General features: G+C 38.8%; 2 long non-coding RNA genes across 2 annotated transcripts; one reads left to right on the plus strand and one right to left on the minus strand.

Moving 5' to 3' along the window:
• The first annotated feature begins 8423 nt into the window (after positions 1 to 8423).
• LOC140851693 (uncharacterized) lies at positions 8424 to 12378 on the plus strand. Its single transcript, XR_012134443.1, has 3 exons — positions 8424 to 10474; positions 10578 to 10625; positions 10720 to 12378. It is a non-coding gene; the product is annotated as an uncharacterized lncRNA (long non-coding RNA).
• A 122-nt stretch (positions 12379 to 12500) lies between these two features.
• LOC140851694 (uncharacterized) lies at positions 12501 to 19193 on the minus strand. The gene is made up of 2 exons (XR_012134444.1): positions 19081 to 19193; positions 12501 to 12715 (listed from the first exon to the last, which is right to left on the minus strand). It is a non-coding gene; the product is annotated as an uncharacterized lncRNA (long non-coding RNA).
• Positions 19194 to 26558: the final 7365 nt, after the last annotated feature.

Below are 26558 nucleotides of genomic sequence, written 5' to 3' on the forward strand. Positions count from 1 at the left end.
GATCGGTTCGTCGAGAATGAGTCGGGAAAGAGGTTGGGCAGTCTGGAAGTCGACGTTGTTCGAAGACTTCTGTCCGTCCACCTGCAACTGCGCAAGCCGACGGTCGATTTCTTCGAACCTGCGTTCGTAGTCGTCCGTCCGCCGGTGCTGGGAGACCCCAGGAGTGGAGTCTCCGAAAGATTCCGAGAGGGAGGCGGACGGCGTTCGCGATCGCTTCTCCTTCCTCGCTCGCTCCAGCTGGGGGGGAGAGAGCTGCTGGGACTGACGGACATCGCGCCGCAGCCGCCCCTCCTCTCCGTGGGAGCGCTGTGGCAGGCGCTCGCGCGGAGACGACAGAGATCGACGCACGCGTCGGTGGCTGCTCCTGGAGGGCATCGGACGTGCCGCCGGTTGTTGCTGGAGGCTCTTGACCGCGTCCGTCAGCACGGTCATCTACCGTACGATTGCTGCGATCTGCGCCTCCGCGGTCACCGCGGGGTGCGAAGAGCTGGGTTCCGCCGCGGAGGGTGGCGGAGAGGCCTTTTCCCGGCGGGAAGAGCGCCTCGCCGACCCTGTGACTCTCGATCATTGGGCTCTTGTCTTTGTCATTAGTATCTACTGCTTGAGAATGCCTGCCCCCCTACCTGGCGCGCCAATCTGTTGCGGCCAATCCGCTCGTCGCCTGGTCGCCGGGAATGAGCGCCTGCAAAAAGGAAGTCCACACTGACCGGAGGCGGCTCCGACGGGGATCCTCCGATGATCAAGTCAGAGAGGTGACTGGGCAACAGTGAAATGAAGACAGAGAGCTCAATCGAGAGAGAATGAGAAAGGGAGCAAGCCTGTTGTCTCCAAGGGCCTCTAGCACTGTAGTCTTCCCCGATATATATAGTGGAGCGTGGTATGGCGCCGTCATTAATGGCACGAACAAGTGAGGAATTGTCAACTCACCGTAGACTGTCAGAGTCGCCAAGAAAGTGTCACATCGCCGTGGGGCTGTCAAATCGCTAGGGTTGACAATACCCTAGGTGGGATAATGCCCTTAGGCGGCGGTGCCGCGTGCTGCTGTCAGGGCTGACAGTCTCTGGCAGCTGTACGGCGATCGGAGGAGTCGACCGACCCTAGGCCGGTAGCCAGCTGTGTGGCGTCGGGTGGAGATCCAGGCCCCTCCGACGGTCAGTCGGACATGTTGCTAGAGTCGGCCATCGGACTCCCTGGTGCAGTCGGTCGGGAGAGTAAAAAAGGTCCGCCCGACCGACATACCCTCAGTCGGTAATTGCATCCGGCGATCGATCGGTCGGTCGATCGGTCGGTCGGTCGGTATTCTCCAACACTCATCACCCTTCCAATATCATTATGAGCTTGCATGGCATGGTGGCAAGCTGGGTGGCGTCTTCAGGCCCAAGGAGGAAGGTGGCGGCAGGGTCGGCCGCGTCTATAGATCCGGTGAGCATGGCAGTGGCAACATGGGCGCAGTCTACAGACTCGATGCCAGAGGCGGCGGCAACATGGGCGCCATCTACGGACCTAGATCAAGCGGCAGGGGCAACATCGGCGCCATCTATGGAAGTGGGCCGAGCACGGGAGACAGGCGGCAGTGTGGCGGATGTCTCCGATGGTTCGACGTCTTATTTGAGAGGTGACCGGATGTTGGCAAATCTGCCACCTATGAGATCCATCCTGCATCCGTTATATCATACGTACAAAACCAATATATGCTACTAAGCCTGGTGGAAAAATCACTGTCGTGAATATAGGGGCTCGTTGACGTAGCATATGAAGGAGCCACTCAACATATGTACCGGGTGATTTCCTACCAGGATGTCTTCACTTTTCAAACATGAAACTATGATTCTACAATGTTAATTATGTTATTATTTTTCTTTTTCTTTTTTTAATGAATTAAATATAAAATACCATCAAATATTGAAGAAACAAGAAAACTAGGCTATTTTTTCAAGCAAGAAAAAAAAAAAAAAAAAGTAGGCCATTGATTGATGGCTGCTCCATCCTCCATACGGACTACAGGAAAATATGAAATAACTGACACTATTTTAACCTTTGCCGACACTCATAGGCTCTGCTAAATGCACCTACAATGCTTCCTCAAGTATCATTAATGCATCGGCTACATAGAGATGTGGACATTCGATCGTCTACGACGAACGCTTACAAGCATCACAAAATTAAAACACTGTCCGTATGGATGCGGAGGTCACGACGATAGAGGTGGAGAAGGATGGGTTGCGGCGATGTTGCCATCCATGCAGACATGGAGGATGGATTGCAGCTCATCTGAATATTTTTGATCATCTCCATATCCAAAAATTATTCGGATTGCAGCTCATCTGGATGTCGACACCACCTCCATCGGTGTCTTGCCTCCATAATCTTGAGAAAAAGCTATTCATTGTATCTTAATTTTTATTTTTATATCTCTCCTAAAATTACTCTGATCTTCGATGTGGAACAATCAATCCAGCTGAAGGTGGTTGGGATGATAGAGAAAAAAAAAAAAAGAGTTCGAAGCAAAAGGGTTGGAGTCCGATGATACTTATAGGCTGACACTTAGCCATTATTTATTTGAAGTCCGATGATGCTTATAAGCATGTCATTTATTTATTTGGAGTCCAACAATGCTTAGCCATTATTTATTTAGAGTTTGACAATGCTTATAAATGTTGTTAAAAAAGTATTATTTATTTGGAATCCAACGATGATTATAAGCATTGTTAAAAATTTTTATTTATTAAAAATTTTTAAAAATACTAATTAGGCATTATTTATTTGGAGTCCGATGGTACTTATAAGCTTTATTTGGAATCCAATGGTACTTATAAGCATCATTAAAAGTCACTATTTATTTGGAGCCCGATGACGTCTTGGCATTATTTAGTTGGAGTCCGACGATGTTTATAAACATCATTAAAAATTATTATTTATTTAGTATCCGACAACATCTATAAATATCATTAAAAATTATTATTTATTGAAAATCCGACACTTATAAGTATTATTAAAAATTATTATTTATTTAATTTGTACGATGTTTATAAGTATCATTAAAAGTTATTTATTTTATTTAATTTTTAATAAATCAGAGGAAGATCATTTGATACTTGCCAATGCCTTGAACTAGTGTCGGCAAATAAAAGTCAGCTATATTTTTTTTTTTTTTTTTTTGTGCTGTGATGTAGGCAAAGTGTGGCCCACAGTCAATCGGTAAACTAATAAACATGGCATTCCAGGAATGGCCAATATCTCATACGTATGCTCATCTAATCCCCGTGCATTATCGCGCTATCTCCATGCATGGGAATTACTTCGCGGATTAGACATAACTTAAATGACTGCATGGGATGAAATTAATTTTTTTTTCTTTATTATATATAAAAAATCATCTAGTCTCTAATTAATTTATTGAGAAAATTATAAATTTCAAATAATATAGGGCAGACTAAAATTCATGTTATTGATATCCAAATCTGATCATTTTACCGACTTAATCAGTTGGCAACCATAATGGACAAATGATATTTAAATAGTTAAAAAGACGTCTGTGTCCTATCTTGGTTCACGCATTAAGATCTTCTATCAGCATCAGTACATCCTTGTTTTATAAGGCTTCACCTTTCTAAGATCTAACTGATGTTCGAGTGATGGAAATTATAGTCATTGCATCCAAAATTTGATTATACGGTTGTAGACATTAAAGGATCAAAAGATTTGAAAAAAATGATTATAAAATAATTCCTATAGTCTTTACAAATCTATGAGCGAAAACTAAGAAGAAGAAAAGACACTCAAGCAACTATTATAAGTGAGAGCCATAATATTAGAAAAGAAGGAGAATTCAAGAGATTAAAGACGCTGAGGCCATGGACAAAGAGCTAGAGGAAGATGATTTCATCATAGAGCTCCACATGGGCAATGAAGATCGGATAATCAAGTGAAGTAGAAGATACAACTTGGCAACCAACACAAAGAGGCCGAGGAAGAGGAAGATACAATAATAGACCAAAGTTTAGAAAACCTGACATTCAATGTTATATATGTAAAAAGTTTAGTCATTATAGCTAGGGAACATTAGTATAAAGATGCTAACAATGAAGGAGAAAAAGCTCATTTTATTGAAAAGAAAGACAGAAAAGAAAAAGAAATAGTATTATTGGTTTATGATGAAGTCGGAGCAAATCAAGAAAGTATATGATACTTTGACATAGGAGTAATAATCATATGTGCAGCAGGAAGGAATTATTCATCGAGCTTAATGAAAGTTATGAAAGTAACATTATATTTAGAGATTCAACAAAAAGGTTCATTGAAGAAAATAGTAAAATCCTTATTAAATGCAAAAATAAAGCACAAGATATTATTTTTGATGTCTACTATATTTCTAATATGAAAAGCAATATTTTAAGTTTGGGCCATTTGCTTGAAATAGGATGTGATATTCATATGAAAGAATTAGACCTCTTAATTCATGATAAGAATAACATCTTGATCACACATGTGCATATGTCAAAAGATAGAATGTTTCTAGTGAATCATCAAATTCAATAATTTAAATGCTTCAAAATTGAAATAAAAGAAAGTTCCACCTTATGGCATCTTAGATATGACCATCTAAATTTTCAAGGCTCAAATATTTTATCAAAAAAGAAGATGGTGACAGAGATCCTCCATTTATTGGTGAATCTGCACAAAGATATGAAGCATATGTACCTTCAAAATGCAACATAAAAAAAAAAAAAATCAAAGGAGAAAGATCTCATAAGAGCAAACCAAATTCTGGAGTTGATTCATGCAGATGTCTGCAGATCCATTAACCCCACATCTGTTGATGGCGAGAAATATTATCTTATATTTATTAATGATTATAGTGAAAAAACTTGTATTTATTTTTTGAAAGAAAAAAAAATTAAAATTTTTTGGAATTTAAACAAATGGTAGAAAAACAAAATGGTCTTCATATCAAAGCATTAAGATTAGATTGTGATAGAAAATACAATAATTCACATGAATTTGAGAATTATTGTAAAAAATAAGTAATTAATCTTCAATTTATTAGGCCATATTCATCACAATAAAATGGTATTCGGGGAAAAAAAATAGAACTATTTTGAACATGGTATGTTGCATGTTGAAAAAAAGATCTATACCTAAAGAACTTTAGGTAGAAGCTATTTCTTGTGCTGTATACTTGTTAAACAGGTTTCCACTTAAAAAATTTTGGAATATGACACCAGAAGAAGCTTGGGGCAATTACAATCCAAGGAAAGATCATTTACTAATTTTTGAAAGTGTAGCCTATGTCAAAGTATCAAATCAAAAAAGATCAAAATTGGAAGATAAAGGAAAAAAATGCATCTTGTTGGGCTATGGTGAGAATTCTAATGGCTATAAGCTTTATACTCCTCTAATAAGAAATATTATATTTTCTACACATGTTGACTTTGATGAAGAACAAATATGGAATTGGACAAACAAAAAAAAAAGAAAAGCAAAGCAAAAGTATCATTGATGGAAAGGAGGAATCAATAAATGAAGAAAGACAAACATCACTAAGGGGGTCAATTGCAAGTATTGAAAGTAGAAGCACCCCAAAGGCAAGAAACATTCAACATATCTACGATATTACGAGAAGACTTAATGATACTAATGAAGAAGATTTTACTATATTTTATCTTTTTGCAGGATATGATTCTATCAAATTTGAAGAAGCAAATATTGAAGAGAAATGAAGAAGAGCAATGGACGAAGAAATGCAAGCTATAATCCAGAATGAGACTTGAGAGCTTATCCATCTTCCACCAAGATGTAAGGCCATTAGCATAAAATGCGTGTATAAAACTAAGAGAAATGCAGAAGGCAAAGTGAAGAAGTATTAAGCAAGACTGATTACAAAACGCTACAAAGAAAAGTAAGACATTGACTATGATGAAGTTTTTGCTCCGATTATATGTCCAGAGGTGGTATGTTTTATTATCTCCTTGATAGATCAAAATAAATGAATTTTTTTTTTAAATAGATGTAAAGTTGGCCTTTTTAAATAGTTATCTTAATAAAAAAGTATATATAGAGCACGCCCCAGACTATATGAAGGAAGGTGAAGAAAGTAAAGTATATAAGTTGAAAAGAGCATTATATAGACTAAAGCAAGAGCTCCTCGATCTTGGAATGCTAGAATTGATGACTACTTTATTAAGAGTGAATTTTCAAAATATCCTTATGAACTTACTTTGTATATGAAGACCGACAATGATGGAGAAATTCTTCTTGTTTGTATGTAGATGATTTGATTTTCATAGGGAATAATCTCTCAATGATGAAAGGATTTAAAGCCTCCCTGGTCAAAGAGTTTGAAATGACTGACATCGGACTCATGGCTCACTTCTTGGGATTGGAAGTGAAGCAAAAGAAAGAAGATATTTTTAACTCACAAGCTCACTATGCTAAGGAGATTTTGGATAAATTTGCTATGAAAAATTGCCATCTAGTTGACACTGATAGAAATTGGAATGAAGCTATCAAAAAGAGAAGGAAAAGATATTAATCCAACATAATTAAGAGCCTAGTTGATATTCTTCGCCACTTCACATGTACAAGGATGGATATTCTTTATGGAGTTAGACTTGTTGGTCGCTATATGGAGGCACCAAAATATCTCATTTAAAGGCTGCAAAGCATATTCTATACTACATCAAAGACACTCTTAATTGTGGATTATTTTATTCATCTAATAATCTTTTGGTGTTGATTGGGTATTCATAGAGTGGTTGGGCTAGAGATATTGATGATCAAAAAAGCACCATGTGATTCATCTTCTTTCTTACAGACACTACATTCATATAGTTTTCAAAAAAGCAATCAATTATCACTCTCTCCACTTGTGAAGCCGAATATATTGCTGCTACACCTTGTATTTGCCATGCTATATGGCTAAGGAACCTGTTGATGGAGATTCAAGCACCACAAAAGGAAGTTATAAAGATATACATCGACAATAAATTAGGTATTGAGTTGGCAAGAAATAATATCTATCATGATCGAAGTAAGCATATTGATACAAGATATTATTTTATCCTGGATTGTGTTAAAGAGAAAATAGTATAACTTGTGCACATAAAGATCAATGATCAAGTAGCAAACATCTTCACTAAATCATTGTAAGCAAAAGCCTTTCAAAAAATAAGGAAGATTCTTGGGGTTATCACTTTGGAAGAATCAAGTGTAAGAGGAGATGTCAGAAATTAAACTTGATTAACAACATATGCTACATGCAAATTATCAAAGTCATAGATATATTGAAAGTCATGATAGATAAAGAATCATGTACCTTTATATGTTTTCAATGCATGGGAATATGAAATATTACATAATGTGAAAAGTTATTGTAATAATGTCACTATAGGGTATACGAAGGATTGCCATATATGAAGTCTATATAAAGGATTGTACTCATGCTCATTTGGCACAAGCCAAGCCAAAGAAACTAATACACCGTTCTTTTCTATTTCCTTTTTTATTTCAATTCTTGGCCTATCACACTTCTAAACAACCAACACTATTTGCATCAAATTAAAAAAAAAAAATCTATTATCAATTTCTTTGAATTATGTTTTGTTATTTCAGAATGAGTTTCAAGAGCCAAAAAAAAACTTAGGACATTTCTTACTCATCTTCACGAGGATATGCATAATTTGGTCATATTTGTACTACTCCATCTAGATAAACATGAGTCTCTTTACTTTTTTTATCGCAATACTTCAAATGCTTATTTGAATGAGGGTTTAGGATATATTCTACAAAGATGAACAAGCTTGATTGCTGGCACCCACTTAAGAAGTGGAATCCTATCCACCTCTTTTGCAAATGCTTATTTGAATGAGGGTTTAGGATATATTCTATAAAGATGAACAAGCTTGATTGCTGGCACCCACTTAAGAAGTGGAATCCTATCCACCTCTTTTGCAACTTGTTCAACATTAGATAGTGACAGGACAAGAATGCTAGGGAAAGCAGTAAAATTGCCGTAACGGTTAGTTAGGAATGTGAATTCTTTTGGAAAGATAAGATCAATTAATGGGAGGCATCGAGAAAAATTATGCGGTGGTATCAATTATTTAGGAATCTCATCCACCAGTTTCGTTGTTGTCGTGACTAGTAGTCTTCATGATTTAGCATAGGATTCTATTCAAGGAAAAAAAAAGAATCAGCATTCCCACTCTTTTTTTTTGTCTTTCCATCCTGTGCCATATTCTGCTCGTAGACTTTTCCCATTTGCTTGTCCAACTGGCTTCCTTTCCGGAAGGAAACCTAAGACCATGTCCTTTGTCATTTTTGATGAAGAGGGAGGGTGGCCCCATCTGGACTTATTTATATATACTAATTATGTTCATATGATCCATAGCTTCCCACGTTATACGTGGGCCTCATCATTTTGATGTTTAGCTCATACATGCTATGTATCTTTTATTATAGTCATTTTGTTTATGTACACAATAATTTCCTCACAACAATTCACGGATTAGTTGATGTGGCCACTAGTCTTCTGGCTAAGGCCAGATCGATCAAAGAAGGGATGTGGCTAGTGCCGTATAGCGATGGCTTGACTTACAAAATAAGTTTCTGACCGTAGTTGGCTTCAATAGAGATCCTCCGATATTCAAATCAGAAAATTAAGAAATAGAGGGAAAGAGCAAGTATTAGGAGAAAAGTGATTGCATATCTTGAGGGTCTCCTTTGGCACTCTATTTATAGGCGAAGGTGGAAGTGTCATGAGATGGAAGAAGAATCAAGTTGCTAGTCTTGCCTTATTAGGCGAGATATATTTGTTATTTTTTGCTTTATCTAGAGAGGTACATTGTTATCTTCTTCCTTATCTGCTTTTGGTAGCCTGTCATGCAAATTTTAGGATTTTTTCAACTGGCGTAAATCGAGCAACAACATGAAGTATAAAACTTTTCTGAAATATCTACTTGGGTTGGTCACAAAGATACCTCAAGTCGGTCAGGACTTAAAGATCAGCCAACCTATGCATGTAGCATGTCGGCTTTAATTGAGGTAAGATTTTTTCCTTGTAGCATATGTCCTTACTCTCGAGTTCAAGCTAGAATTAGGTCGGATGAAGGGAGTATATCAGATCAATTCTCTCAATCCTATAAGAGATGTCACGTGTCACCCCCTTGCTCCTTCAGATGAAACATCATGCCCCTATTTCACACCAGATGAAGCATTGCATTGTTTGATGGTCTATCAGTAGGAGATTGGCTTAACGCATCAAAAAGCACCAGATGTCAGTCATCCAGCGAAGCTAGCTAAACCGGCACCCCATCTATGCTGTCTAAGGGCTTCATAAATAAGCCATCTAAGGGAGGTCGGTTCAGCCAACCGGATGATACCAAGTGGTGGCCATCCAGCAGGCCTGGTTGAACCGACATTTTATTTGAGCCGTCTGGAGTTTCTAAAAATAACTGTCATTTTCCTCTCATATTCACCTTTACCACTTTATTATTCTTGCGCTCTGAGGTGGTGCGACTTCAGGCAAAGATTTGACATTTTCTTTGGCAATTCTCCAGCAATCTTTCCCGGCTCTAGTAGTCTCAGGTTGGGTCCAGCATCATTTGCTAGTCCTCTAATTCTCTTCTTCTTTCTTTAACTTTGATTTTTTCTTCTTTGTTTCTACCTTCTCTCTTTCTATCTCTTCTCCCCCTTTTTCTTTTTATTTTGGGATAGGTGAGTCAGGGAGCTCGGTGGGGAGCTAGTCCTCCGTCTCTTCTTCTTCAGGATACAATGTTGACGTCGGATATAGGGCCAAAGAGGAGGTCTTTGTATCTTGACATTTTCAGTGTGTTGGGTGCAGACAACCTAGAACTATTTCAGGCTTAGTTTCAGATCTTGCTTGAGTACATACTGGAAGCCCTAAGGTCAAGTGGTCAGATTTGCGACCCTCGTTCAGGTCAGTTCAGACTTTATGAGGAGTCCTTCCATTTTGGGCATAGGCTTCCTCTTCATCCTTTTTTTATATAACTAATTTTTCATTTTCTTGATATGTCATTGAGTTCGGTACCACCAAACTCATAGGATTTTATTTGTGACTTTATAGCTATTTGTTTCTTGGCTGAAGTTTAGCGAAATCATGGCCATATTTAGGACATGCTTCACCATCAAAAGGCACCCAATGCAAGTGATTGGTAATACATCTCTTCTTGGAGAAGAGTTCCTCCTTTTGTCTAAGGTACTCCTTCCTCCATCCATAACTGGAAGGAGAGATTCATTTTTGTTTCTTGTTCTTCAGTTGAGGGCTGAGGATTTATCTCTTGAACCGACCTAGAAAATCAGTCCTCCGAGCTCCAATATTAGGGGATGAAGAATTTTGATGCTATAAAATCTTGATCGAATACAAAGTTTCGCTGCATGTTGAAGGAGTTATTGTTGAAGCAGAAGCTCTCCACTATGCGAACACTGAACTCCTAGAGCATCCTCCTTGGAGAATGTAATTACTTCCTCAGTTTTTTGCTTCTTAATTGGAACTACCAATCTTCCCACTGTGCCACCGACCTGTCCCCCAATGACGATGTTTATGATTCTAATGGCAGGTCAATTCTCCATAGTTTCTTCTTACTAAGATGGTTCAGTCGAAGGAGGTAACTTGGATGGAGCTTCATGTTGTCCTTTTTGATGCTTCAAGAACCTATCTAGTCACCCATGCCGAATGAACTCTTCAATTTTATCTTGTAGTTGGATACGTTCCTCGATGTCATGATTGTGATCCCAATGATATAGGCAATATTTGTTTGGGTCACATCAGGTCAGTAGGGCTCACATCCTCCTTGCTCTTAATAGCTGTTCTTTTATCTCCATCAATATCTGCACCTTAAAGGCATTCAGAAGAGTAAAGTTGGTGAACCTTCTTGGCGGTGACATGTTTTGCCGACCTCTGGGAGAAGCCCATTGCCATCGATTTTGAGATGGGGTTCTGGATCATTGATCCTAAGGGGAGTCCTAGATGGTCAAGAAGTCCAATGATCCTCTCACCTCGGTAAGCCCTCCTAGCTTTGTGCTCTTCCCTTCTTTCTTTGACTTTGACCTCAATTAGAGTGCCATGAAGCTTGTGAGCCTCTTCAATGTTGGTATATTTTTTCACCGAGACTAGCATCTCAGCGAAGTCCTTTGATATCTCTTCTGAAGCGAGAAGAGAAACTAACACTTCTGGAGCCCATCCTTCAGTGCAAACATTGCAACTGATTGACCAAGGTCATGTATCTCAAGAATGGTTGCATTAAAGCGGCTCATGTAGGCTCAAAGGAGCCTCCTTCCCACTGTTTGATGTTCACTAAGAAGTTCGATCCTCGATTTTGTCTCCTACGGCTGACGAAGTGAGCGGTGAAAGATCGACTGAGTTGCTAAATGGTGTAGATGGGATTTGGCTTCAAACTAGAATACCAGTATCGAGCTGCTTTTCATAAAGTAGAAGAAAAATCTCAGCACAGTATTCTGTCTATGGCACCATGCAAGAGTATCAAGACTTTGAAGCTTTCGAGATGACCTATAAGGTCAATTGAACCATCATAGGATTCTAGCTGCAACATTTTGAAGTAAGTGGGGATCGGTTCCTACATAATCTTCATGTTAAATGGTGGGTCGGTGTTGAAGCTGAACTCACCATCTTGAGTAGGGGCCTCGTTGCGTAGGGCTTCAATTCACTGATTTATCTTTTGGAGCCTTCGATCCGTGTTGGCATCTCGGATAGTGTAAACTTCTAAATGCCGAGGTGCAGATTGGCGTGATAATTGGCCCGAGTAGAGTCTTTCTTAGACTGCAAAGTAGAGGACCTTTTCCGAATAGGGATTTTAGGCTATGAGAAGGAAGGAAAATCATATTGGTAATCTTTCCTTATTAAGTGAGATACACTTATTATTTCCTACTTTACCTAGAAAGGTATGTCATTATCTTTTTTCTTATTTGCTCGCAGAATTCTAGAATTTTTCCAGCTGACATAAATTGGGCAACAAAATCAAGTATCAAACTTTTCTAAAATATCGGTTTGGATCAATCACGAAGATACCTCAGATTGGTAAGACTAAAGATCGGCTAACTGAGGCATCTAATACAATGGCTTCAATCAAGATGAGATTTTCTTTTCCGCATCAATTGATAAAAAAATAAAGAATCAGCATTCTCACTTTTTTTTTCTTTCCGTCTTGCGCCATATTCCGCTTAGACTTTTCCCATTTGCACATCCGACTGGCTTCCTATCCGGAAAGGAAACCTAAACCATGCCCTTCGTCATTTTTGATGAAGAGGGAGGTTGGCCCCTTCTGAATTTATTTATATATATTAATTATATTTATACGATCCATAGCTTCCCATATTATACGTGGGCCTCGTCATTTTAATGTTAGCTCGCACATGCTATGCATCTTTTGTTACTTTCATTCTGTTTATATGCACAATAATTTTTTTTTATGATAATTTATATGTTAGTTGATAAAAAATAAAATAAAATACGGCATCAGACAATCCCAATAATTTTTTATATTTTTTTATATATTTATTTAATAATCGATTCCACTTGAAACCATTTATTTTTTTCGTTACAGTCTAGCACTTGAAACCTTGCCCCTCAGCCTTGGGAACGATGGTTTCCGGATTTAGGTCTTTCCAACGGATCACGCCTTTATTCCTGGTCCTCCTCTCGTCGGCACTTTCCACCGGCCTGCGTCAGGCTGATAAACTGTAGAGAGATCCAAACAAGATCTAATTAACACATGCTAATTACTCTCGAACAAAACAAATCTTTGAAAGAAAAGGAACATAAGATGACAGACATGAACGTCGGGTAATATTCGATAATGAGAAGGAGCTCTAATTAACACATGCTAATTACTCTCGAAAATATCTCAGCCGAGATCCCAAGCGTGTATAAATTTAGACCCAAAACCCGGGTGCAACCTCACTGGCATTCCTTTCCTCCACTCGGAGATACACAACTTCCTGCAACCTCATGGTTAGCCCGTCCACGCGTCTGTCTCTTTGACGATAAGATCGAGCTAGACTTTGAGCTGCAAATTAATTAATATTCCTAACTTGTGCATTTGTTCTTTGTCGACAGACGGATACGTACTGGATGGACAACATCGGCGCCATATATGACCGTGGGGGTGGCAGCTGCAACACCGGTGCGAGCTTTTCGCAAGGCTTCAGAGGTGGGTACAACACCGGCGCCGCCTACGGGAACGGTGCATCAGGCGGCCACAACAAGGGCGCGACCTATGATGGCTATGATGTCTGGGGCAGCAACAACCTTGGCGCATTCTACGATCCCAGCGCGGGAGGCGGTCACGGCAACATCGGCGCGGTCTACCGTGGTGGCGCAACTGGAGGCGGCAACGTCGGTGCCTGCTACGGAGGCGATCCTCGCCGTCTTGGGGTTGGCTATGGTGGTAGACCGTGATAAAATTGAAGAATCTCAAATAAAAATAATAAACACTCTTTTCTTATGGTGGAAAGATGACAAGAAGAATACTTGCTTCACACACCACAATGGACAAATCACCTTCCTATTTATAGATGCCTAGATGCCTTTTTATATTCCATAGCATTTAATTCATGCATGGAATACTAAGAAGCATTTACAGAATTCTATGTATTCTTCATCTATCAAGAAGCCTATTCCTTTTTACAAGGAGACCTTTCAGATTTCCAAGAGACCCTTTAGTTTTCCAAGAGGTCTTTTAGTTTTCCAAAGTCATTTAATGATAAGTTTAAAATAATCCAACAATTCCCCCTTTAAACTTGTTCATCTTGGTGCTATGACTCCAAGCATCTTCCTCAGCCTTTGATAGTCTTCACTTTTGAGTGATTTTGTGAATATATCAGCAACTTGTTCCTTTGATTTGCAATACACAACCTCCACAATTCCTTTTTTGACTTGATCACGAAGAAAATGGAATCTAGTGTCGATATGTTTGCTTCTTCCATGTTGGACTGGATTCTTGGCTAACTCAATAGCAGATTTGTTATCAACATTGATCTTTATAGGCTCTTTTTGTGGATGACCCAATTCTTCTAGCAAATTTCGCAACCATATAGCCTCACATACACATGATGCCGCTGCAACATACTCCGCCTCACATGTAGATAGTGCCACAATAGATTGCTTCTTTGAGCTCCAAGAGAAAGCATTAGCACCAAAATAAAAAACATAACCGGAAGTGCTCTTCCGTTCATCAAGATCTCCACCCCAATCACTATCAGAAAAACCAATTAAACTTGCATCATTGGAATGAGCATAAAACATACCATGATCAAGAGTTCCTTTAAGATATCTAAGAATCCTCTTTGCCGCCATCCAATGTGACTCCTTTGGATGCTCCATATATCTACTAATCAAACCAACTCCATAAACAATATCGGGCCGACTTATAGTGAGATAGCGAAGACTTCCAACAAGACTTTTGAAGAGAGTCGAGTTCACCTCCTTGCCTTCTCCTTCTTTATTAAGTTTTTCTCCATAAGCCACCGGGGTGTTTACTTCCTTACAACTCTCCATTTTGAATTTTTTTAGAATGTTTCTTGCATATCTCCCTTGAGAAATGAAGATGCCATCTTCTCTGTGCTTTACCTCGATGCCAAGAAAATAGGACATCAAGTCTCCACCCGTCATTTCGAACTCCTTGCCCATAGCTGCTTTGAATTCATAAATCATTTCCTTGCTGCTACCTGTCACAAGAAGGTCATCTACATATAAACATATTATCAAAATATCATCTCCTTTTTTCTTCACATAGGTGGCATATTCATAGGGACACTTGACAAAGCCGTATCCCTGGAGATAATGATCGATCCGTGTATTCCATGCTCGGGGTGCTTGCTTCAACCCATACAAAGCTTTTCGTAACTTATACACTTTATCTTCCATGCCTTTAAGGATATAACCCTCCGGTTGCTCAATATAAACTTCTTCTTCAAGGTAGCCATTGAGAAATGCTGACTTCACATCCATATGGTACATCTTCCACTTGTGATGAGATGCAAGTGAGAAGATAAGCTTCACGGTGTCAAGTCGAGCAACTGGTGCAAAGACTTCATCATAGTCGAATCCCTTCTTTTGCTTGTAGCCTTTGGCAACAAGACGAGCTTTGTATCTTTCTACTTCTCCATTAGCAGTGTGCTTCACTTTGTACACCCACTTAACGTCTATCGCCTTTTGTCCTTTTGGAAGTGTAGTTAACTCCCACGTATTATTTTTCTCTAGGGCATGGATCTCCTCCTTCATTGCCTTTCTCCATTCAGCTTTCTGCACTGCTTCATCAAATGTTAGAGATTCAACATCAGCAAATAAACAATATAAATCAACTTGTTCAACTGCTTCTGTTTCATCGTAAAGATCATTAAGACTTCTAAATTTTCTTCCATGACTTCTTGTTGATATAGAATGACTTGAAGAAGCCGGTGTAGCTTGTGGTGGTGGAGATGATCTTGCTGGTGATAATATTGGTTGGACAGCCTCCACTTCTATGTTCTCCTCAGCTTCATTATGAAGTGGTACATATTTGGTATGAGAATCTGTGCCACTCCAATCCCATACATCATCTTCCTTGAAGACCACATCTCGACTGATGATTACCTTATTTGCCGTTGGATCATACAACTTGTAGGCTTTGGATTGCTCACTGTATCCTATGAAGATGCACTTTTGGCTTCGATTATCAAGCTTTTTTCTCTTCTCTTGTGGCACTTGGGCATAAGCAATGCTCCCAAAAATCTTCAAGTGGCTCACTCCTGGCTTGTAGCCACTCCAAGCTTCCTTTGGTGTCATTCCTTTGATGAACTTTGTCGGACTTCGGTTGATGAGATAGGCTGCACATGCCACCGCTTCAGCCCAAAATTGCTCGGGAAGGTTCTTCTCTTTCAACATACTTCTTGTCATGTCAAGGATGGTCCGATTCTTCCTTTCGGCTACTCCATTTTGTTGTGGAGAGTACGGAGCAGTGAATTGATGTCGAACTCCTTCTTCATCACAATAGTTCCTGAAAGCATTTGACATGTATTCTCCACCTCTATCGGATCTCAAAATTTGTACTTTATAGTTACATTCTTTTTCAACTAAAGATTTAAAATTTTTAAATGTAGAGAGTGCAGCCGACTTTTCTTTAAGAAAATAAACCCACAACATTCTACTAAAATCATCAACAAATGTTATAAAATATTTGTTACCACCATGAGATTCTGGAAGAGGGCCGCATATATCAGTATGCACCAACTGCAATGGTCTCATTGCTTTCCAAGACTTTCCACCTTTGAAGGGAGCTCTTGTATGCTTTGCTAGTGTGCACTTTTCACAAACTTCATTTGGATAATATATATGCGGAAGACCTTTCACCATACCATCTTTAGATAGCAATTTCAAACTTCCAAAATTTAAATGTCCAAGCCTGAGATGCCAAAGCCAAGAAGGGTTCTTGATATCCACTTGCAAGCAATTTTGAGAATCTGTCTTCAAGAGAAGAGGAAACATCCTGTTCTTCGCCATCTGGACACAAGCAATCAGCTTCCCATTCCCATCTCTTAAGGTTAGTGATGACCCTTTCATATGAATTATATAACCCTTCTCCAAAAGTTGGCCAATACTTAGAATATTACTCTTCAAGTCTGGCACATAATATACATTGGAAATAAAATCAGACGTACCATTCTTTTGTTGAATCATGATCTTGCCTCTTCCTTTGACGGGAACTTTAGAGAAATCCCCAAACTTCACATCACCATGCACCCCTTCTTGCAACTCCACGAATAGGTCTTTTCTTCCACACATGTGGTTTGTGGCTCCTGAGTCAAGAAACCACACATTCTTCAAGTCTCCATTTTGTTGGCATGCCAAAAGAAGAGTTGGCTCTTCTTCTTGGTTTTTGGATTCGGAGTAGTTGCTTTGCTCATTGTTCCAACACTCATAGCTATAATGCCCATATTTGTGGCAATTATAGCATTGAACATTGGATCTTGCTTGGTCACGACCTCCATTTAATCTTCTACCTCGACCATGTTCACCTCTTCTACCACCTCTTCCATTGTTGAAATTTGGAGTTCGGCCTCTTCCACCATTGTAGCCTCCTCGACCATGACTACGGCCTCGACCACGACCACGATAGTTGTTGCCACCACTTCTTATGTTGCTACTAGCATCTCGAAATGCTTGAGATTGCCCTTGATCTTTTCCTTTTTGATCTTTGGCCTCCACCTTTGATTGAAGTATTTGCTCTGTATTAGCTGCTTCAATTTTATTTTGCTTCTTTTGTTCATGGACTTGAAGTTTACCCATCAACGCATTGATGGATAGAGTATCCACATCATTAGCTTCTTCAATAGCGACAACAATATGCTCAAACCTCAGTGTCAAAGACCGAAGTATCTTCTCTACCACTCGAACATCATCTATCTTCTCTCCATTCCTCTTCAATTGGTTTACGATAACCAATATTCGAGAAAAGTAGTTGAAGATATTCTCCGTCTCCTTCATGGTGGCGACTTCAAATTCTCCTCGTAGTTGTTGTAGTCGAATTCGCTTCACTTTTTCTTCTCCTTTAAATATGATGGAGAGAGTATCCCATGCTTGCTTTGCAGAAGTTGCCTCAGCAATTCTTTCAAATGTCACCTCATCCAAGGCTTGATACAATTGAAACAAAGCTTTCTTGTCTCTCCTCCTTGTTACTCTCAAAGCCTCCTTTTGATTTTGATTGTACCCTCTCTCTTGATCTGGTGTAGGCTCGGTGTAGCCATCATTAACGATCTCCCATAGATCTTGTGAGCCAAACAATGACTTCATCTGGATACACCAATTCCCAAAGTTCTCCTTAGTAAGCTTTGGGATTTGCATTTGCACACCATCACTAGCCATTTCTCTTAGGATCAGTCTTCTCAACAAGACAAGGCTCTGATACCAAATGATAAAATTGAAGAATCTCAAATAAAAATAATAAACACTCTTTTCTTATGGTGGAAAGATGACAAGAAGAATACTTGCTTCACACACCACAATGGACAAATCACCTTCCTATTTATAGATGCCTAGATGCCTTTTTATATTCCATAGCATTTAATTCATGCATGGAATACTAAGAAGCATTTACAGAATTCTATGTATTCTTCATCTATCAAGAAGCCTATTCCTTTTTACAAGGAGACCTTTCAGATTTCCAAGAGACCCTTTAGTTTTCCAAGAGGTCTTTTAGTTTTCCAAAGTCATTTAATGATAAGTTTAAAATAATCCAACAGACCGAACCACCAACGTTAACGGCGGGCGTGAGCTAGTCTGGAACGAAGTTGTCGTCGGATCCAATTAGCTATTTAATTCGACTGCCGCGCCTCCCGCTACCATCATATATAATACCTTGAGCCATCATGTATTGTACGAGATACCACAGTATGGATCTATGTTTACCTTGTATACCTGGTATTGGCGAATAAATAAGGCTCTTCGATTCCTGAAGTTTGCTGTCTCTGCTCGCTCGCCCTGAATAGAAATAGAAGCTCGCGACACGAGGGATATTTGTTTACCGGGAAGCTACGGATCGCGGTTGTATCCTTCGACCGAAAGGAGGACTCACCTTCCTTCGTGCGAATTCACCGTCGGATCAGCCGTCGCACACCTCTCAATGCGCTCCGACTGCCGTCTCCATCAGCCTCACAGCTCTCAAACTGAGCGGTGGATGAGCCAGCGAACGTAGGTGAATCCTTCTTCCGCGACAAGGATACAGCTACGATGCAACTCATTGTGATTGGGACCGGAAAATAAATCCTTCAGTAAAGAAAAAGATAAAGATAAAGATGCAACTCATTGCGATTGGGCTCGTATAGAGAATAACATGTCCCACAGGCTGGCCTGCGCAAACGCAATCCGACAACGGAAAATATCCTGCTCCTATTTTCCCAAAATCCGGAAAATATCCAGTAGTTACCCAAAAAAAAAAAAGCGGATAATATCCTGCCCGAGTTTTAACTAACGTTATAATGAATCTGACAATCTAAACTCAAACGTGAACTACTTCCGAAGCATATTTGATACGCATGGAAATTCTGCCTCGATTGAATTCGATGTACCTGCCTCTGCCTAAGCTGAAGATGCAAAGAGCCTCGGCCATTGCCGACCCTAGCTTCAGCCAACCACCCTCATCTGATATAACTGGAAGGATTGACCTACGATCACTGAAAATAACTGGCGATGAAGCAAATAAGGTAATGGACAACTATCGAATCCCAGAAAATCAGATCAAAATACCAAGAATGTCGCGCCTGAAAAGACCTGGATGACTTCCCGCATCTCTATCCTCTCATTGGCTCACACATCTATCTATAAATAGAGGCTAACAGAAGACCCCAAGTTGAGACTGAGCTCATCGAGAGTAGCCATTAGCCTTGATGGGGTTGGGTTTGGTGCTATCTTACGGACTTCTTGTCTCACCATTGAAAGCACCGGTGATTTCTTCCCTATTTTCCTCTCAAACATAGTCTGCAAGGGGAAAAAAAGAGAGAGAGAGAGACATCAGACCATCATCAAAGTCGAGGTAAGGATTTTTTATCTTTCTTCTTCTCCCTTTTATGGTCCTAAGCCCTGCCATTACCAACTAGATTGAAACGATTTATCACCAAATTTGGTTGAAGAATCGATTGCCAAGTTCCATGTTCCTCTTTCTTGCTTTTTTAGTTTATTTTTCCTCCACATGATCTACTATGATTTGGGGCCAAGGCTCCTATCGAAGCTCTAATCGAGCTCTCAACCACCGCTATGACTAAAGGTTGTGTCTTTATCGATCGACGAACTAGGAAGCTCCATTCTTCTTGTTTTGGGCCGATCTAGCAACCGTTCCCTTGATCCTCTCTCTATTGCTAGCCACCATGGCTGATGTTATACTATTATGGCCTTCATTGAAAGCTGAGTCGGGGTGGATTCTTGCCCTTGCCATCGGCATTCCAAGTTTCTTCCACCTAGATCAAACAGGGGGCATCTTCCTCTTTTGATTTTATTCTCTCTTCCCCTTATTCTCTCTCTTCTTCTTTCTTTCTCTCTCTATTCTCACTCTACATAGTTTACTGAATCCAACGGAGGGTCCAAGACTCTTAATTTGTAAACCTAGCTCAGGTCGAACCCAATAGAGGATCTTGAGCCTTGATCGATATTATGGGCGACCACCTATATCTTATGAGCCTCCATACCACGGCTCATCGACAATCTCTGACTTGTTATCCTATCCTCAAGAAATTTCTAATTGACCCTTGGAAGACGGTTTAGAACCATACTTGTGGTGTTGCAATTCATATGCCTACCTCAACCATCACTATAAGAATTTAGGTTTTTAATGATAAAAAATTTGGTCACTAGATGACCAAAATATTTTATCACTGGATGGTCACTAAAATACTGTGGCCAAAATTTTAGTGACCAAAATATAAGTCATCAAAAATACTTATTATATTTAGTGATGAAATATAAATGATCATTAAAAATAAATATTATTGATGATTATGTTTTTGATAAAAAATTAAAAAAATCATTCAAAAGCTTGAAAATGATCATTTGAAATGGAATTAATGACCAAAAATAAGTTTTAATGAGAATTTAATTTCATCACTAAAATTTTTTTTGTAATAAATTTTATTGGTCACAATAAAGTGATACAATAAGTGATGAAATGAAAATAGTCATTAAAGCCAAGCATTTATAATGATTTTTTATGATAAAAAATTTAAATTTTTTTTATAAATAATCTACTCAAATAAAATATTTTTATTGTAAATTACAACTGTGCCACCTTTATTTGTATTAGTTCTGACTAGATTGAAATGGGGATCTTATAAATTATAGAGGGATTAAACCTAAGATTTATTGAATACTTGCCTATTACTTAGCCACTATGATAACATTAATCTCTAATATGAGATTATGATTTATTATACTTTTTTAAAATTTTTATATTACAAAATATTTTTATTTTAAATATATTATGATATATTTTATTTAATCATCTTTTTTTTAAATCCTTTAAAAGTAGATAATTTACAACTCCTTTTCTTTATCCTATAATTAACAAATAATAGTATTTAATATAGAATACTTTTAAATACTTTATATTATATATTTTATGTAACTTGGATTGGTGATCCAAATCCTCAGCTAAATTGATCTCTATATAAATTTTTAATAATTATATTTTAGACTATTTTCAGATTTTCATGCATTGCTTTTAATATTGATAGTATATTTTGTAGTAATTTTTTTTTTTAAAATTGTTAATCTATCTTAACTCATATAACTTATTTATTAAATAAATTGGATCAAATCAAGTTGAAAATAAATATTTGATCCATCAAAAATATTCTAGCTAAAAATAGAATCCATAATCGATTTTATTAAATTGAATCCTAATAGAACGTATGAATTTCAATAGTTTAGTATATTTAAAAAATTATTCAACTATCTAATTAAAATCATATAGTATTAGTTACATCTTATCATTCTCTAATCTTACTCCAACTCTTATGATAATTGATTTAATTTTAATAGCATACCAAGAACAAAGTTAAGATCCACATCTTATTTCAATGATTAACATATGTATTATTCAAATATTATTATAATTAATATTTTTATTGATGATATCATTATTTTTTCATTAATATGTAAGATTTTAGTAATATCACAATGATTGATACTAAAGATAGATTTTTAATTCTATATAATCTCATTATTAATAATATATATATATCTATAGTGATTATTTTAAAATATCATCATAAAAGATATATACTTTAGCAATGAATCATAAAATTATTATTAATATATTGACTAATATTTATCATAATGGTCATTTTATTGGCTTATCATTAAAAGATATATACATATTTTTGACCATTTTAAAATATCACTACTAAAGATATAAGTTTTAGTGATGAATTCTGAAATTATCACAAATGATTTGACTAATATCGATATTAACAATAAAATTATGATAACATAATATATTTTTACTAAAAATATAAACTTTTAATGATAACTCTATAAGTTTTGTCTTTAAAAGTATATATCTATAGTGGTCATGCTAAATTATCATCACTAAAGATATAAATTTTAGAGATAAATTATAAAATTATTATTAGTGAGTTGATCAAATTTAATTCTGACACTAAAATTATTTTTCTACCATAAAAAACTTTAGTTAATGATGAATTTTTTTATAACAAATTGAAAAAGATACATATTTTATAATGAAATTTCATTTCGCCATTAAGGATATTAACCAAAATGATTTGTTGTGATCATTTTTTATTTTTATTATAAAATTTGAGGCTTTGATGACTAAACTTGTGTTTCATCATTAAAAGTTTGTTAGTAAAATTCTAAATTCTTATAGTCCATTGCCGGGCATCGCTAGACTCTATTATCACTAATCCCTATTATGTTATAATCTAATTCCTATTTTAGGCATTGATTATTTGAATTTACCAGGGCAAACCAATCCGGACCATTGGATGCTGCTACATAGTCAATCCTATTCTTCTTACACCCCAACTTTGGTCGGTCATCATTGAACCCATAATTGATAACTTCTAAAATGTTACTCTTCTCTTGATGCTTGATTTGATGAATTAGCTAACATTGTTCTGATGGATTCGAACAATTGGGCGTCCACATCTGGCCGGCCTCGTTCTTCCTTTTGTATGAATCTCTAGCAATAGTTGGCATTGATGTTGTGCAGAGGTGCAGTCATCCAGGCAAGAAGAAGCCAGCAAAGGATTTTTGTGCTTGTCTCTAAATTGAGGCAAGATCCTAATCCTTATTTATTTTAATTTTAAGTTAAGGAAACATTGAGAAATTACAGGTAATTCTGACTATTAGAACTCCAAAAATGAGAAAATTAGTAAGAACTGTTTATTAATACTGTCAGAGGTTAATAGCGAATAAGTTGGTTTTAAAATAACATTAAATTAATAGAACTTATTATATATGCACGTGGACTGATGAACACTGCATCTGAGATTCCTGATCACCATTATATAGTTATTTATGAATTTGTGTTCTTGGATTTATATTGTCAAATTTGTATCATTGAATTTTGTATCGATGAATTTAATTTTGCATGAGATGTTATCATTTTTATATAAATTTCCAGCATGAACACATTACATGTTGATTATATATCTATACCAATATTGGTACCCGCTTCGAATGCGATCCAATCATCTCAGAGTTGGCCATTATAGTATGAAACGACGATCCCGAGAGTGAGCTGGTCTAGAACAGCGCGCATTGTCGGATCCAACTATTTCCACCTCAAGGCCTCCCACTGCAATCAGATAAACCTTGAGCCATCATGTATTGTACCACCATAGTTATGTATCTATGTCTACCTTGTATATTTGGTATTGATGAATAAATAAGGCCCTTGGATTCCTAAAGTTTACTTGTGTGTGTGTGCATTTTTCTTTTTGGTCCTTGTAACACTCGCGCTTTTGACTTGATGATGGGTGACCAATGGAGGCCCGTTGGCGCTCGAGTGCTTCCGTATAGAAGTTTGCAATGTTTGTCGTTCGCAGCTATGCCATGACTTGTCTCATATTCATTTATTGATCAAAGAGCCACAGATCACGATTGTATCTTTCGTGCTACAAAAAGGACTAACCTTCCTTTGCGTGAATCTACAATTGGTCCATACAGCGCACATATGTTAAAGCATCCCAAATGCCATCATCCTATCAGCTTGCACAACTCTCACCCACTTTTTGGTTCGAAGATGGATTAGAGGAAAAATGGATAGAGCAGGACTGATGGATGAGAGAGAGAGGATGGATGGATCTTTTATTTATCCTCTCATATATTTGATAAGATATAAAAGAATAGATAGATGAGAATGATTCTCTTCTCTATTTGATATAGGAGGAAAGAAAGAAAGGAAGAATGGTATTTGTAGTCATTTTTACTAAACTACCTGATATACCCAAAAATGATTTATCCATTGTGGCACTGGCAACCCAACAGCAGCTCGTCGCATATCCTCGAGAGGAAATGATGAAGCGACTACACAGCCTCTACTACCTGGACTTTTATGACCGCATCAAAGAGTTCCAGTGTCTTTCATTTGCTAGACGACAAGCAGCAGGCCATCCTGCTACTTTGCTTCCAATACTCAGCAAGATCCATTATCTCAACAATCTTCAGACGTGCAAAGCAGAGCATGTCATGTCTCCATGGCTCTTGGGAGAAAATGGCACGTATTTCCTCAGACCATAGGTACCCTTTCATTTATAAAACCTAACTCTCCACCGAGACCCTCGAGGTAAGAGGAAAGTAAGTGAACACTTGCTCCTCCTACCTTCTCGCTGAGCTAGATCTTAAATGAACTAGATCTAGCTCCTTTACAAGACTCTGAGCAATTTTGATTTCACTCCCAAACTCCATCTCCGATAAGACATCCTCTGAATTACCACTCTCCACTCTCTCGCAATAGAATCCATTCTACTTCATACTTGACTCAACCTCAAAATTCTTTAAAAAAGTTCAGAACTCTTCTATTTACATTCGTGGAAAATTGACTTAGGCATTGGAGGGTCCACTACCAGATAACCTCCCATGTGAGAACTTTTCTATTTTTGGTGGTATTATAGGATCCGGTCCGAAGGATCGACCATAGACCTAGAGCCAGTGTCCGATTCAGAGATCCGACCAGCCATCCTGCAACCGTCTCTCCCTCACTCAAACTCCAGCTTATCAGCCAGAGCCAAATCGACTCCCTATTGGCAACAAATGTGGGACTAAGGATGCCATTCTCTCACAACATTAGCCCCCAAGTCAGGAGAGAGCATGTGTATGTGGGCAAGAGGTACATCTCATAGATGGCACTATTGCGACCTTTCTTCGGTTGGGATAGTCGGCCTAGAGTCGACTAGGTGCTATGCCTAGATGCGGGCCGACGGGATGCCGGGAGATGGTGTGCCATCGTCGAAAAATGTGCACACAGTCAAGACCAAAAGCGAGAGTGAGGAATTGTCGATGAATGGTGACACTGGTCTCTGCTCGACATCGAAAGAGAGAGACCTGCAAAGGAAGTCCCATCGGAGGTGGCTCCAATGAAGACCCTCTGATACTCAAGTCAGCGAAGTGACTCGATATAGTGAAAAAAGCAGCAAATTTTTGGCATCGTGTTGGCCAACATATCTGAAGGGGTCTCCACTTACCTTTATTTATAAAGGAAGCAAAGTAGATGGTGAGAAGATAGGTGATCATGTCAATCATGTCCTGTCAGCCGTATGGCACTGCGTGGGCATCTGGCTCTGACAGCGAGCATGTCTTCTGTTCGACGTGCAGGTGGACATGGCAGTGGGTCTCATCACGTGTGTGGCATAATTAATAACCCTGTAATATCCTATCATGGTGCACAACCAGCCAGTTAGGATATGACGTCTGAGTGATGTGATCTGATGTGGCCTGTCAGGATGGCGTGACGACCACGCCTGTCGTTCGATCATTCGACCGATGCCCATGTTAGGAAGTCGGTTGAACGAGCCCATTGAGTGGTACAATCTAGTCGTCAATTTGAATAGTCAGTAAGGCATCGAGAAAGAAGTCGGCCTTCTGATGAGGTCGATCTTGGCCTCCGAATGACTTCTGATGAGGTCGACCTCGGCCTCCTGATGAAGTTAATCTTAGCCTCTCAATGAAGTTGGCCTTCGAATGTCTTTTGATGAGGTCGGCCTCAACTTTCTGATGAAGTTGGCCTCCTGATGACTTTTGATGAAGTCGACCTCGACCTCCTGATGAAGTCGGCCTCTGAATGACTTCCGATAAGGTCGGCCTCGGCCTTCCGATGAAGTCGACCTCAGTCTTCCGATGAAGTCGGCCTCCAGATGACTTTTGATGAGGTCGATCTCGATCTCCCAATGAAGTCGGCCTCGATCTTTCGATAAAGTTGACTTCGAATGACTTTTAATAAGATCGGCCTCAGCCTCTTAATGAAATCGACCTCGACCTCCAGATGAAGTCAACCTCCAGATGACTTCGTGAGGTTGGCCTCCTTGTGATGATGTCAGCCTCCTCGCAAGGTCGGCCTCCAGATGACTTTATGAGGTCGGCCTCCTAGTGAGATCGACCTTCGGATGACTTCATGAGGTCAGCCTCCTTATGAGATCAACCTTCGGATGACTTCATGAGGTTGACCTCTTTGAGATGATATTGGCCTCCTCATGAGGTTGACCTCCTTATAAGATCGGCCTCTGGATGACTTCTAATGAGGTTCGCCTCGACCTCCTGATGAAGTTGGCCTCGGCCTCTCGATGAAGTCGACCTCCGGATGATTTTTGATGAGATCGGCCTCAGCCTCCTAATGAAGTCGGCCTCGGCCTCCTGATGAAGTCGACCTCCGAATGACTTCTGATGAGGTCAGCCTCAACCTCTTAATGAAGTCAGCATCAATCTCCTGATGAAGTCAGCCTCCGGATGAATTTTGATGAGGTTGGCCTCAGCCTCTTGATGAGATCGACCTCCGAATGATTTCTGATGAGTCGGCCTCGGCCTCCTAATGAAGTCA

The sequence above is a fragment of the Elaeis guineensis genome, chromosome 9 (genome assembly GCF_000442705.2).
Source record: "Elaeis guineensis isolate ETL-2024a chromosome 9, EG11, whole genome shotgun sequence".
NCBI classification, from domain to species: Eukaryota; Viridiplantae; Streptophyta; class Magnoliopsida; order Arecales; family Arecaceae; genus Elaeis; species Elaeis guineensis.